Raw genomic sequence first — 13,725 nt, forward strand, 5'->3', positions numbered from 1 at the left:
TCTTTCTCTCTCTCTTTCTCCTCCACTCCCTCTGTCTTTCTCTCTCTCTGCTTTTAGAGACATAGTAACTGGCGTATAACTCAGTTGTTTGGAACACAGAACTATTGCTTCTCATTGTTGTCTTTCCTTCCATTTAAAATAATTGTTCATTCACAAAAATAGAAATAAGTAAAAATAATCAATTAATTGAAACTTCAAAAAAATAAATAAAATGTCAGCCACATTTATGACTTTAAATTTTCTAGTAGCCAAATTCAAGAGGTCAAAAGAAGCAGATAAAATTAATTTTGATATGTTTATTTAACCCTGCATATCCAAGATAATATTGTTTCAGCATATAGTCAATATCAAAGTAATGAGATATTTTATATCTTTTTTTAAATTCTGAGTCTTGAAAGTCGGTGTCTATTTTACACTTAGACAGTGCGAGTCAATCTGATGCAGCTACACTTCAAGTGTTCATTAGTCACCTGTGGCTCATCAAGACCATTTTGGCCAGCACACTGCTACACATTTAAGATTGTCCAAACTCATTTTGTCCAATATAATGGAGGAATATCTATTTTTTAAAGATTTATTTTGTTTATTTGAAAGGCAGAGATAGAGAGAGAGAGGCGGGGAGAGATACAGAGAAAGAGATCTTCTATCCACTGGTTCACACAACAGCCAGGGCTGGGCCAGGCCGAAACCAGGAGCCAGGAGCTTCATTTAGATCGCCCATGTGGGAGCAGAGGCCCAGGGACTTGGGTCATCTTCCGCTGCTTTCCCGGGTACATTGGCAGGGAGCTGGTTCAGAAATGGAGCAAGTAGGACTCAAACTGGGTTGCCTGCATCGCAGGTCACAGCTTCACCTGCTACGCCACAGTGCCAGCCCCAGAGCAATCTCTAACCAAATGAGATGTCAAATGTCCTATTCCTTGTTCTGTCTCTACTACCAACCTCCTCAGTTAGTTCACCCATCAGCTAGAGGGAATAAAACCCACCCTACCATCTGCATTAAGTTTTCCGTAAGAGTTAAATTCAGACGACGTATGTCTATTTTGAGAAATAGTTAGTATTTTATAGGCAACCTGCTGAAAATATGACCATAGCCAAGGTCCCAAGAAGTGAAGAAAACCATTATTTTCCTCAGTTCTCCGTGCTCTGTCATTCCTTACACAGCACAGTTTGTGATACTAAAGGTGAAACTGTCCCTTGGTAGCTATGAAGGTCTTTGGGCCAAGAGAAAATCCGTTCCTTTGTTTAAGAGTCTCTCCTTCAGGGCCTGTGCTGCCTGGGTGTGGATTTCAGTCTTCTTGGGAAACTCAAGACAAATGGCACTGACATCACATTGTCCACCAGGTGCGAGGCCTGGTAGGACGTGTCCTTTATCTGTGTTTCTCACATGTGTTGCTGAGTATCAGATGGCTTAGAATCCTGCCACCCTTCCCTTCATCCATGGCTCCTTTCACCTCCCCTGCTGCCTATGAATGCAGGAGATCAAGGGGTCCTCCTGCACTCGGGTTCACTCTGTTCAAGTATACTGACCAACAGGGCTATCAGCAGCTCCAGTCCAGAGGTCAACATATCCAACTCCATCAACTCACATATACTCCAGATATAATAGTTAACATTACTTGTTTGCCAAGACGAAGACTGCTGGTGACAATGGCAAACATTTTTGTATGTATAGGGACTAATTTCCTATTCAAATTCAAAGCCATAATCCTGATGGCAATGCTTCCACACAGTGTCTTGAATTTTAAAAGGTTCTTCAGATTCAGCATTGTACTTTATCACCATAGCCTCTCTAACACATCCCCTGAAACAGCTGTACAAGGAACTTAGTAACTACTTAGTGCACACGGGCTGCAGTCAGGAGTTCACCTGCCAATCTCAACTTGCCCACTCAGGTGCTGTATTACTTTAACACTTCTGCCTCAATTTCACCTTGTGTGAAATGGGGGTAAAAACCTTTGCCCTCTACACCCCACAGGGTGTTTATAAAGAAGGATGAGACCATGGCTTCAAAGCACTAGCCAAGAGCCCAGTTCTTTCCAGATGAAAGGTGCTTTACTTACTAGCAAAAGCTCTAGAGTTCTAATGAAAAGAAAAGGAGGAGAAAGAGAGCTAACATTTGGGGGGCTTCTCTTGTAGGCTAGATACTTGCCTTCTGGAATTGGATGTCTTTATTGGGATAGAGCTGGAATTTTTTATAATAGTTCTTAATTTTATCTAAAAGTCATAGGAGGGAAAGAGAGAGATAGAGATACAAATAGAAACAGAGACAGAGACAGAGAGATCTTCCCTCCACTGGTTTACCTCCCAAATGCCTGCAACAGCCAGGGCTCAGGCAGGCCTAAGCCAGGAGCCTGGAATTCTATCTGGTTCTCTCACATAGGTGTCAGAGACTCAACCACTTGAGCCATTATCTGCAGCCTCTCAGGGTGCATATTAGTAGGAAGACAGAATCTTAAACACCGCATGACTGGAATTCAGGCACTCTGATATGGGATGCTAACGTCGCAAGCGGTATTTTAACCACCACCCTAGACATTCACTCCAAAACCAGAACCAGAGTTTCTTTTTTTAAAGATTTATTTTGGAAAGTCAAAGTTACACACAGAGAGAGAGAAATGGAGAGATAGAGGTCTTCCACTGGTCAGTCCTCAGGTAGTGGCAACTGCCAGGGTGGAGTCAGACCAGCGCCAGGAGCCAGGAGCTTCCTCCCAGTCTCCCATCCAGGTTGTAGGGGCCCAAACATTTAAGCTATCTGCTGCTGCTTTCCCCAGGCTATTTGCAGGAAGCTGGATCAGAAGTGGAGCAGCTGGGACATGAACCAGTGCCCATATGGATGCTGGCACCCCAGGCAGTGGCTTTACTCACTATGCCACAGTGTGGCCCCTAGAACTGGAATTCTTGTGCTTTACCTCCCCAGCACCTGATGATATGATATTCACGTGTGAGTTTGCTGTTGGCCTCAGAAGGGTTGTGTGTGTGTGTGGGTAGAGGGTGGGGGAAGGGAATAAATGCAGGGACAGGTGCAGCTTTCGTCATCTGGCCTGCAAACCCGCACTGGGGTGGAGGGCATAAGAGGATGGGTAGGGAGGAAGCATAAGCGATGTCCCTCTGTGTCTGGGTGACTTGCTACTCAGCTTGGGGGTCTTTGCACCCTTCCTTCTGGAATTTTCTTCCCTAATACATCTTAAAGGTTTAATGTAACATTTTCTTCCAGCTCTGGTTCCCATATCCTCTTCTGATAGAGGAATTCCCCGACTGTCCTTGCAAGGCAGCATACTCTATCCCTCACCAGCCTCTTGCCATACTTAATTTTTCTTTAAAGAACGCATTCTTCCCTCAGAAAAAAGGGAGAGAGCTAGAGATACGCTGGTTTCCTTTTCATGACCCATCCATCCCACTAAAATCTAAGTTCCATGAAAGCAGGGGCTGTTTGTTTCTACCCTTCTGTGCTGTGCACGGTGTTCCTTGAATGAGTGGGTGGTTAACAAATGAATAAAATACTTGTTGAATTGAATTTTTTGACTGTAGATTTCCCTAAGTCTTTAGAACAACATTTTCATTGAATAAAATGTTTGCTTGCCCATGTGATAACAAGGCCAACAATGCTTTCTATGGAGAACTCTGCCTCGATTTGTAATAAGACTTTACAGCCAAAGGCTGACTGACAGGACAGCAGAGGCTGTGCTGGGAGAGTGTGACCCTTAGGCAGGTGTGCTTTGTGCCACAAAGGGCACAGGGCAGTCATGGCTGCTATGGCCATTCATTCATCCATTTACTTATTCACCAGACACTGTTTGAGTCCCCAGCATGTACTGAGACCTACAGTAGGCACTGGGGAGACATCGATGATTGAAAGCCCAAAAGTATTCAGTATTCTTTCCTCGCAGAATTTGCTGTCGGTTACTTCCTTCAGAACCTTGGGTACAGAACTGGATGAAATTTCTGTTTGTTTGTTTGTTTGTTTGTTTTTTTTTAAATTGGACAGGCAGAGTTAGAGAGAGAGAGAAAGAGAGAGAGAGAGAGAAAGTTCTTCCTTCTGTTGGTTCACCCCCCAAGTGGCCACTATGGCCCGTGCGTTGTGGCCAGTGCACTGTGCCAATGCAAAGCCAGGAGCCAGGTGCTTCTTCCTGGTCTCCCATGCGGGTGCAGAGCTCAAGTACTTGGGCCATCCTCTACTGCCTTCCCGGGCCACAGCAGAGAGCTGGACTGGAAGAGGAGCAACCGGGACTAGAACTCGGCGCCCATATGGGATGTCAGCGCTGCTGGTGGAGGATTAACCAAGTGAGCCACAGCGCTGGCCCCTCTGGGTTTCCACATCCAGTGACATGCACACACTTCTGCCAGTCAAAAAGTCACAAGGAAGCTGCTGGTCCTTTTTGCACTTAAAGAAAATAAAAAAATCCTGCTTCTACCCTTGTCCCCCACCCTCACTGTCCCCAGAGTTTAAAAGCTCTAGGGGCAGCCCTCATCCGCAGAGCTTCTCCCACAGCCACTGTTGACACGCACTGGTGTGCATTAGAAAGGAACTGCCAACGGTACTGAGGTGAGGGAGGGCACCCTGGTCTGTGGTGGGAGGACCCAGGCCCACAGCAGACCTCGGGACTCCAGGCCTGGGCACACACTTGGTGCGCCGTCCCTGGTCCGCAGCGACCGCTCCAGCCCTTTGCAGAGCTGCCCAGAACAAGGAGGAAACTTAAGCTGAGCGAGGACAGCTCACCTCCAGGAGCTCCTTCTCCCCTCTTCTTCCCGTTTTCTTTCTTTCTTTCTTTTTTTTTTTTTTCCACGACTCCAGACACTTCTTGGCCACCCATCACTTTCCATTTAGTTGCGGGCAGCCTTCTTATCTTCAAAGAGTTTGCCTTCACTCGCAGAGGAAAGCCTAGCCCTGAATAAAGTCCTTGGTTCTCCGTGCGCGCGGCAAAGGCTGCCAGGAGCCCAGCTGCTCTCGGACCCCTGCCACCCAGCCTCGGTCCGCGTTTCCGAGTTTCCACTACGGGAATAGATTCCTTGGAAGGAGACTTGCTTCTTTTGGGCCCTCTGGCCTCCTTTCGGAGAGGGAAGACAGAGTGAGAAAGCCCAAGGGATCGCCGGCTTGGAGGTTGCATGAAAAACCTTCTTCAGGGCTGGCCTGAACGGTGTTTTTGTGTGACAGAAGAACCCGTCAGTCTTTCTGCCTCTGGCCACGGCTCCCGCTTCCTTGCGGGCTGCGCATGAATTTGGGCCTGGTTCCTCTCTCATGATTACCTCTGTGTTTACACTGTCCCGGCTCCGAGTCGCTGCTGTATCTTGAATGCTCATTCGAGGAGAGTAACTCAAGGGCTGACAGCTGGTGAGGTCATTGCGCAGTCTCGCCAAGGACCGTGTGCCATTACAATGAAGTAATAATGTATTTATAACACACCTAACCACTGACGGCTTCTATTGCTGTGGCTTTTCCCCCTGCATTTGCACAGATGTTTTTTGAGAACGCAAGAATTGGCCTCCAGAAACAACCTCCTAGCAAACAAACTCTGCCTGTTGACTCTGGCGGGTGCTTGTAACGAGAGTTGTTAGCACGCGGGATTTATGTTTCAAATATCATTTTAATTTCTCAGGCAGCATTTTTACCACAAGATGCTAATTCACTGGTGCACTCGAATCCCATAGCTTCACTCCACTCTCTCTCTCTCTCCCTCTTGCTCGAGTGTGCACACGCCTGCTCTCTCTCTTAATGAAAATATGGACTTGGTTTCTAAGGAAATATTCTCAGTGCCTGATTCATCGAAACACAGCACATTCATTTTCCATGGAATTTACTCTGAAATGTCATACTCTTTTTATTTGATAAATTATGCACCTTTGTGATTCATTAAGCCCCTCTCCTTATTCCCTGGTAGCACCCTCTCCGTCATTCACGAGGACTGTGCAATTAGTCCCGACGGGAGCCACTGATCTTCTCCAGAGACACAAGCTGCTTTTAACATTTATCAGAAAACATGGAAAAGCGTTTTAAGATGACCGCTCACATACTAGGTTGACATCTAGGGTGGATTCCTATGAGAACTGTTATGTCAATTTTGTAAATCTTAATATTTCCTGATAGAGGTGAGTTTGTGATAACTCCCCTAACTTATTCCATGATTAGCATTCCAGATATTAAAAAAAAAAAACAGAGACTTTCATTCTGGCAGTCTCCCGTTGTCTCCTTCTTCTCTCTCCTTCCCTGCAATCCCCATGCATTTTTCGCTGCTTGGTGGTGTGCTAAGTCAGCTCTGGAAGACATTGTGCTACACAAAGGCATCTCCTGGCCTCACAAGCCCCCTTCTAGACTCCAATGCAAGAGTAACTTCTTTTTTTTTAAACTTTATTTATGTGGCAGGCAGAGATTGGGGGTGGGGAAAGAAAGAGTGAGCAAGAGCTATCTCCCATTTGCTCCTTCACTATTCAAATGTCTGCAAGAGCTGACGGCCAAAGCCAGAAGCTGAGAACCCAGTCTAGTCTCCCACATTGGAACCCAATCACTTGAACCATTGCTGCTGCCTCACAGGGCGTTCATTAGCAGGAAGCTGCAAGTAATTGAGAGCAGAGCAAGGACTCAAACTCAGCCAATCTAATATACAATGTGGGCATCTAAGCACTAGACTGAACACCTGCTCCAAGACTAAGTATTTCTAAACACCTCCTCTCTGGCTTTTCATCAGCCCCCAAACAGGTGACATCAACTCTGGGACTAGAGACAGATGAGCGAAAGCTTTGCTCCTCTCCGTCACCCCTCACCTCTCACCTCTGGTGCCCTCAGCACTAATTCAGAGCTATTAGCTTTTGACACACAACTGCTGCATGGACGCTTCCACACTGACAACTCCAAAGCCTCCTCTTCTTCCTCAACTCCTTGACCTCTTTGAAGTCTAAACTCTGTAGACCACTCTCTTCTCAAAACTGCTCCCTGTTGCCCTGGTTTCTACCATACTGCCCTTGCTGGGTACCCCCTGGTGCTCGCTCCTTTTCTCTCCTGGCAAATCTTAGCTGCCTTCTGACTTGAGTGCTACACACTCCCCAGTGTAATCTAATCCTGAGCACATGAATTCAGTTGTGTTTTGTTTCCAGCTCTGAACCTCACTCCTAACTATCAAGCATGCATGTTTCTGGGTGTCTGTGAGAAGAGGTGGGCTTCATATCCACAGCCAGACTTGTCTCTTTTCCTTCTGCAGTAGATTCTAGGCCACTAATGATCTAGCCCTTCACCAATGGGCTCAGAAGACGTCTTAGCATCATTCCTGTCGCCTCCTTCTCCTTGGCCCCCAGCCCTTGTTTGCATACTGATCTACCCTTTCAGTACATCTTAGTTCTCCCTCTTCACCACTCTAGATATCAGAATCATCAAGACACCTCTAAAGCACACACCTTCTGTATGTTTAGGTTGTGATTCAGTGCTGTGTCTGGATTGAGGTCAGCCCACTGTCTTGTTGAAGCTTGGCGGCGGGTTGGAGGGGGGGGGTTGGAAATGCAACCGGGCAGAGAAGCAATGTAGGAGACCCTGGCTTCCCCTGGGCTTGCCCCGACCCCTGACTTCCTCCTACCAGCAAGACACCCACGACAGTCTGAGGTGCTTTCTTGATAGACATCCAGTCGTATCCTTCCTTGCTTTAAAATGTCAGCTGCCTCTTTCACCTATATATTCAAATATGCACCCTAATCATGATTTGTCTTTTTTTTGCATGTTTTTCTTGACTAGGAAACTTCCTGGTACCTTGCCCACTGTCAGGAAGCTGCTTCACTCCTTTCTGTGTCCCATGATCTTTGTTGCAGTCTGGTTATTGGAAGAGTATGGTTTCTCCAAGTGTGCATCCAAAGCTAGCGCTCTCATCTCCTGGGGGAAGCCTTTCACGGCTAGGGACACTCCCTGCTCTGTGTTCCCAAACCACTGTGGACCAGCCTCGCCCTGGCCTGGGATTTTCTGGGTTTAGTCCTTGTGAGCCTTCCTGGTCCTCTCCTTACTTTATATAAAGAGAGGATGCTTAGTCAGGACTGCAGCCCCTGGCCCTCCATACTCCCCTCAGTGCCAGCCTTAGATGGTACATGAGGAACTGGGCATTTGATTTCTCAGTTCTCAGGTAGTATTGTTCCAGGGTAAGGAATGGAGCAGGGTTTTCAACTTAGAAATAATGAAATTTTGGGGGTCAGGCACAGTAGGTTAAGCCTCCACCAGCAGTGCCAGCATCCCATAAGGCACTGGTTCATGTCCCAGCGGCACCTGTTCCATTTCAGCTCTCTGCTATGAACTGGGAAAGCAGTAGAAGATGGCTCAAGTGCTTGGGCCCCTGCACCTGCATGCAAGACCAGGAAGAAGCTCCTGGCTCCTGGCTTTGGATTGGCAAAGCTCTGGCTGTTGTGGCCATTTGGGGAGTAAAATAGTAGATGGAAGACCTTTCTCTCTGTCTCTCCCTCTCTCTATCTATAATTCTACCTCTCAAATAAATAAATAAATGTAATCTTTAAAAAAAGAATTAATGAGAATTTTTCCTTTGGTAGAAACTTGACCATCTTAAGAACACACTCAGTGTGGAGTAACTAGGAGTGTCTATGCTGTTCCCTACTGGAGTCACATTGGCCTTGGCAAAGGTCAAGGGCTCAGAGAGAACATGGTACAAATCCCAGCCTTGCCCTTCTTCAGCAACTGACCCTGGGCCAATTCCTTCACATCTTTGTGCCTTAGCTCCTTCCTCTGTAATACAAAGAGAACTATAACCACTTCACAGGGGGTAGAATGAGATAAGTAGAATAAGAAAGCCCTTAGACCATAGAGGATGCATCACAGATGTCATTTCATCTCTTCTTTCTGGGACACAAGGTGCACCTTACTCAGTCAGGTAGATTCTCTTCTTGCAGAGAATTCTGTGTGTGGCAACACGTGGATGGCAGGATTTGGAATCAGACTGTTACTTACCATCTGATTTCATAGATATTACTTAATCTCATTAGTTTTTTATTTTATAGAATGAGATAATATAATAATAATAATTCTTCACTGTTTAATAGTGGAAGCTTTATAATATAATACAGATAGAGCATTTAATACAATGCCTGCCATGGAAACATTCAGTATATATTAGCTGCTATAATTAGGAAAAGGAAGGCAAGAGTCCTGTCAGTATTTAACCCAGCTGTCCATATTTGGAGACATAACCATGAAAAACCCTTCCTCTCTCCCTGGTATTTTTTTTAGGTTGCCACCCAATATGTTGCAATTTCCATTTCATCACCTAACACAAGAATAACTTAAATGCTTCTATATTTTTGGTAGTTTCCAATATATTATGAACTTTAATGTAATTAATTATAAGGTATAATACAATTATACAATTAATTTAATAATGCAACTCAGTTCACATTGTCTTTTGTTTTGCTGTTTTTGGCCATTGCCTTAGGCTTTCAGGAGAGTTGACTTTCTGCCTTTTTTCAGTGTTTTGGAAAACAAGAGGTGATAGCCCTTCAGGTGTTATTGGGTCACCCCTTCTTCTTAGATAAATCAAACTTGGGGCTGCAAAGTAGCTTACATTTTTCACTGCATTCCTTTCTGGATTTTTCTACCTCTGGAGACAAACACAGGGTGAACATCAAGAGTGCATCTGTGTGAGCTCTGATGACTGGGCTTGGTGGTAACTCCTTTATAAGCCATAGTAATCCTCTCCACTGCATGGGGCAAAAGCCATGTAGCATGGATTTTTCTCTGTGGGAATTGGGATACTGGAAAAATGTTTGTCCACTGAAGACAGCCTAGTAGGGTCCCAGATGGAAGCCCTACAGACCCATTTTTCTCTTCTTAACAAAAGCTTGATAACAGGGCCAGTCCCAGAGCTGTAAACAGGACATACAGCTAGGAGCAGAGACATGCATGTGCTGCTCAAGAACCCCAACTTCTTAGGTCTTACATAGTTCAGACATTTGTAGGGTTTCTTAAGCCGACAGTGACTTTTGTAATAAGTTGTAAAGAAACCCAAACTCCTATAAAAGCCTTCTGATTTTTTAGCATCAAGGAAATCAAACCTTTTTAAGTACATAATAATAGAAGCTGAATATTTGCTCTTGCCTCAGAAATTGTGCTTTTAAAAAGAAGCAAAGCTTGGGGTTTAAAAGTAATTGAAGGATTGCTTGATAACTGTTGAAAGTGAATGACATGGAAGAAACGTGTGCCAAGACTTATAGAGCCTTTTTAAAATTGTTTTTTAAAAATGTGTTTATTATTTTGAGAGGCAGAGACTGACAGGGAATGCTCCCATCTATTCATTCATTCCCCCAAAGCCCACAACTGCCAGGGGTGACAGGGACCTACGCACTTGGATCATCACCTGCTGCATTCCAGGGTCCACATTAACAGGAAGCTGGAATTGGGAGAGGAGCTGGGACTTGAACCTGGATACTCCCATATGGGTTGCAGGCATCACAGCTGGCATCTGAACCACTGTCATAGAACAATGTTACCCCACCTTACACGTTGAGCAACTTCCTCTCGCTTCCATGAGTGGGTATTCAAAAAATGACGACTATTGTTCTCAAAGCGATCTTCTCCGAGAATCCACTCTGTTTCATTTGTCTGCACCCTGACCCCACTGGCCCGTGTGCCATATCACATGGTTATATTTTCGAGGTGGCATATAAAAAGATCTGAAATCGTTTGTATTCTTAATTGTTAACAAGCACTCTCATGACAGGGCTCTGATCTGTTCTGTGTTCCCAGCACCTAAAACAGTGTCTGCTATCCAGAAAGGTCTTCTGTAAATGAAAATGGGAGTCTTAGCACCTTCGAAAAAGTCTGATCTCCCTTCCTGTCCAGTTGTGAATTTTAAACTGTTGAGTTTTCTTTAAAAGAGGTGATCGATTATACCTGCAGAAAAAACCACTGGAGCCTCGTATGGTCGGCAGCACAGCACAGTCCTGGGGAGGGCTCCGCGAGGCGGACTTCTGAGAGCAGCTCTCCTTTTGCTGCCCTGGAGGCGGCAGAAAGCACACCTGCTTTTCTTTTCCTCCCTGATTGACTGCAAGACAGGGAGATTTAGAAAAGTCCCCCGCCCCCCAAATGAACTCCATCCCAGGTCACCGGGAAGGGGGTGGGTGAGAAACAGGCATTTGTTTTCTCTCCCACCCTCCCATTCTCCCACCTGTACCCTCAGGAGCCTACCTATATCAAACATCCACTCACCTTTTGTTAACCCTTGAGCTTTTCACAGCAAACAAACCTGTTAAGGAGGAAGAAAGACTTCCAGGCAGTTTACAGGAATTCTTCAATGCACAGCTTACAAGTTAGCGCTTGTTAGTGAATTCAGCTGGGTTGCTCAGTGGGCGACTGAACCCCAAGAGGGGGTTTGGAGAAAGTCAAGACCACACTGATCTATCAGTGTAGGTAGTAGAGTGTGGGGCGGGCCCGCGTCTCCAGACTGAAACTCTTAAGTAAGACTTTCTTTCTTAAAGCCAAGATGTCAACCTCCGAAGGGCTTCAGTGTCTCCCATTCTATTGGAAACTGAGGCCCACAGTTTAAACTGGTCATACAAACTACCCCAGCTGGGTCCTATGACCCCAGCCTGAAGCCTCCCCGTCTCAACTCCTGTTTCGCTCAGTTGCTTGTGGCCACACATTTTGTTCTCTTTGTTTACAAAGAAGGCAGTGCAGGGAAACAATGGAGTTTGATTTTTTGACTGAAGCAGGCTGGAGCTGTAAAGTGGGAGAAAGGACAAGAGGTTGAGCGAAGGAAATCATTCAAACAAATGAGCGTCCGGAACTCCGAGTGGATTTCTGGTCAACTGGAGCAGCAGAGTTGGTTTTTTCCCCCCAAATGAACATTCTTGGCTGTGTGGGAAAACATGGTTTATCATTGTTATTTTTTTCCCATTGCCTAGAGCCATACTGGGTATGGAGAGTTTGTTCTTGTCAGAAATTCAATAGGAGCTTTAATATTTCATTTGGGTGAATCTCTAGGAAGGGTGGGACCGATGCAAGGGGGTGATAAAGAGAATGTGAGTTAAACCAGGCAAGTGTTGGCTGCCTGCATTCCTCTCGCTATGCCTCACACTTCACACATAGATTTGCTGTTTGTCAGGTCAGTAATTTCTTCTGGGTAAAAAAATCTACTGTACTCTTTGTCATCCATGCATTATTTAGTGTGAGGTGTTTGTTTAGTACAGTGCATTTACAGGGTGTTCTAGGATCATTTTTGTTTACTGAGCCACCATGGAGAACATTAAAACGTGGGCTCAGAGACAGTGGCTATTACCTAGTCACACAGCAATTTGTCATCCTAATCAACACAGAGTTCAAGCTGATTAAATCTATATTTAATAAGGAATCCCATTGACTCATGTTGTTTTAGAATCTATCAGAAAAGGGAATTTTATTGGTAAATTGTTACTATTCCCAGAGTGAAATTATCCTATGGTGTCGCTCCCCCTCTTCATGGAGGAACGACACAGGACCCTGCGCTGTTCTTTTGTCTGTTCGGCCCTCCCCGGGTTTGCTGCTGGTTCCTCCCGGGTTGGCTACTGTCCCTTCCACCTCCGTGGAAGGGCGGTTCCCCCTAGCCACTTTCCCCACTTCCGCAGGGGAGCGGCACACCGCCGGCCGGCTCTCTCGGGGGCTGCACAGGTGTTCCTTCAGATGTTCCCCCTAGATGTTCCTGGTGCATGTTGTCTCTCTCCTCCTTTATAGTCCTCTTCCACCAATCCCAACTCGGCTGCCCACACACCGAGTATGCTGCTCTCCTCCAATCAGGAGCAGGATCAGCTCCTGCAGGTCATCACTCAAGTTGGCAAGAGGCAGCTGCGTAGAAGCTGTTTTCTCCTCTCCCAGCGCCATATTGTGGGACAGCAGATGCATAGAATAAGTCTTAATTCCAGTAACTTAGTCTAGTCCGAGTTGCTCCCCACACTATGGTCCCTCAGATTCTTGGAAAATACAAATAACTAAAACTGACTCAAGATTAACAGTAACCAAAATGGAGTCATAAATAAGGAACAAACTTAAATTGCCATAAAAAATTATTTCTGTAAGAAACTTCATCCCAGATGAATTATTCTAAGGGGTTTTCCCCAAAGTTTTAATGAAAATTCCATTATATAAAAGCCACCCTAAAGCAAGGGAAGAAATGGATTTTTCAAAGCTATCACATTCTTGAGGCCACAACATGATAAAAAAAAAGATGTCATAAAAAGTCACCAATCAATCGCATTCATAAGCAGTGAGAAGTTATAATTCTAAGAAAAACTGTTGTATATTAAGAAAGAACTGTGAACAAACAGAGCTTATTAAACTAATTAAGAAATTTTACTATAGAAAATCTAATAGAATACCTCAAAGAAGAAGAAAATATGACAAGGCTTACCAAGCCTGAAAAGAATCTACAAAAATTGAATATTCATGAATGATTCTTAGGAATGATAGAACCCTAAGATTCTATAAATAGAGGGAATTGTCCTTAATTTGATATGGAAAATACAACACAAGCTGAAAGACAATGCCATTTGTTAGTGTAAGTTGGGAAAGATACTCTTATTAAAGTCAGGAACCAGGGAGCAGATCTGTTGTCACCACTGGTGTTTAATATCCTGGAAATTCTGGCAAATTAAGTTGGTAATAAAGAATAAATATACTTATTGGGAAGGAGTGTAAGAGATATCATTATCTGTGGATTATAGAAATATTTATCAAGAACAACTCCACAAATTCAAGATGAGTATTAAGCAAAATTGCATTTA

This window comes from Oryctolagus cuniculus, chromosome 2 (assembly GCF_964237555.1).
Source record: "Oryctolagus cuniculus chromosome 2, mOryCun1.1, whole genome shotgun sequence".
In the NCBI taxonomy this organism is placed as follows: Eukaryota; Metazoa; Chordata; class Mammalia; order Lagomorpha; family Leporidae; genus Oryctolagus; species Oryctolagus cuniculus.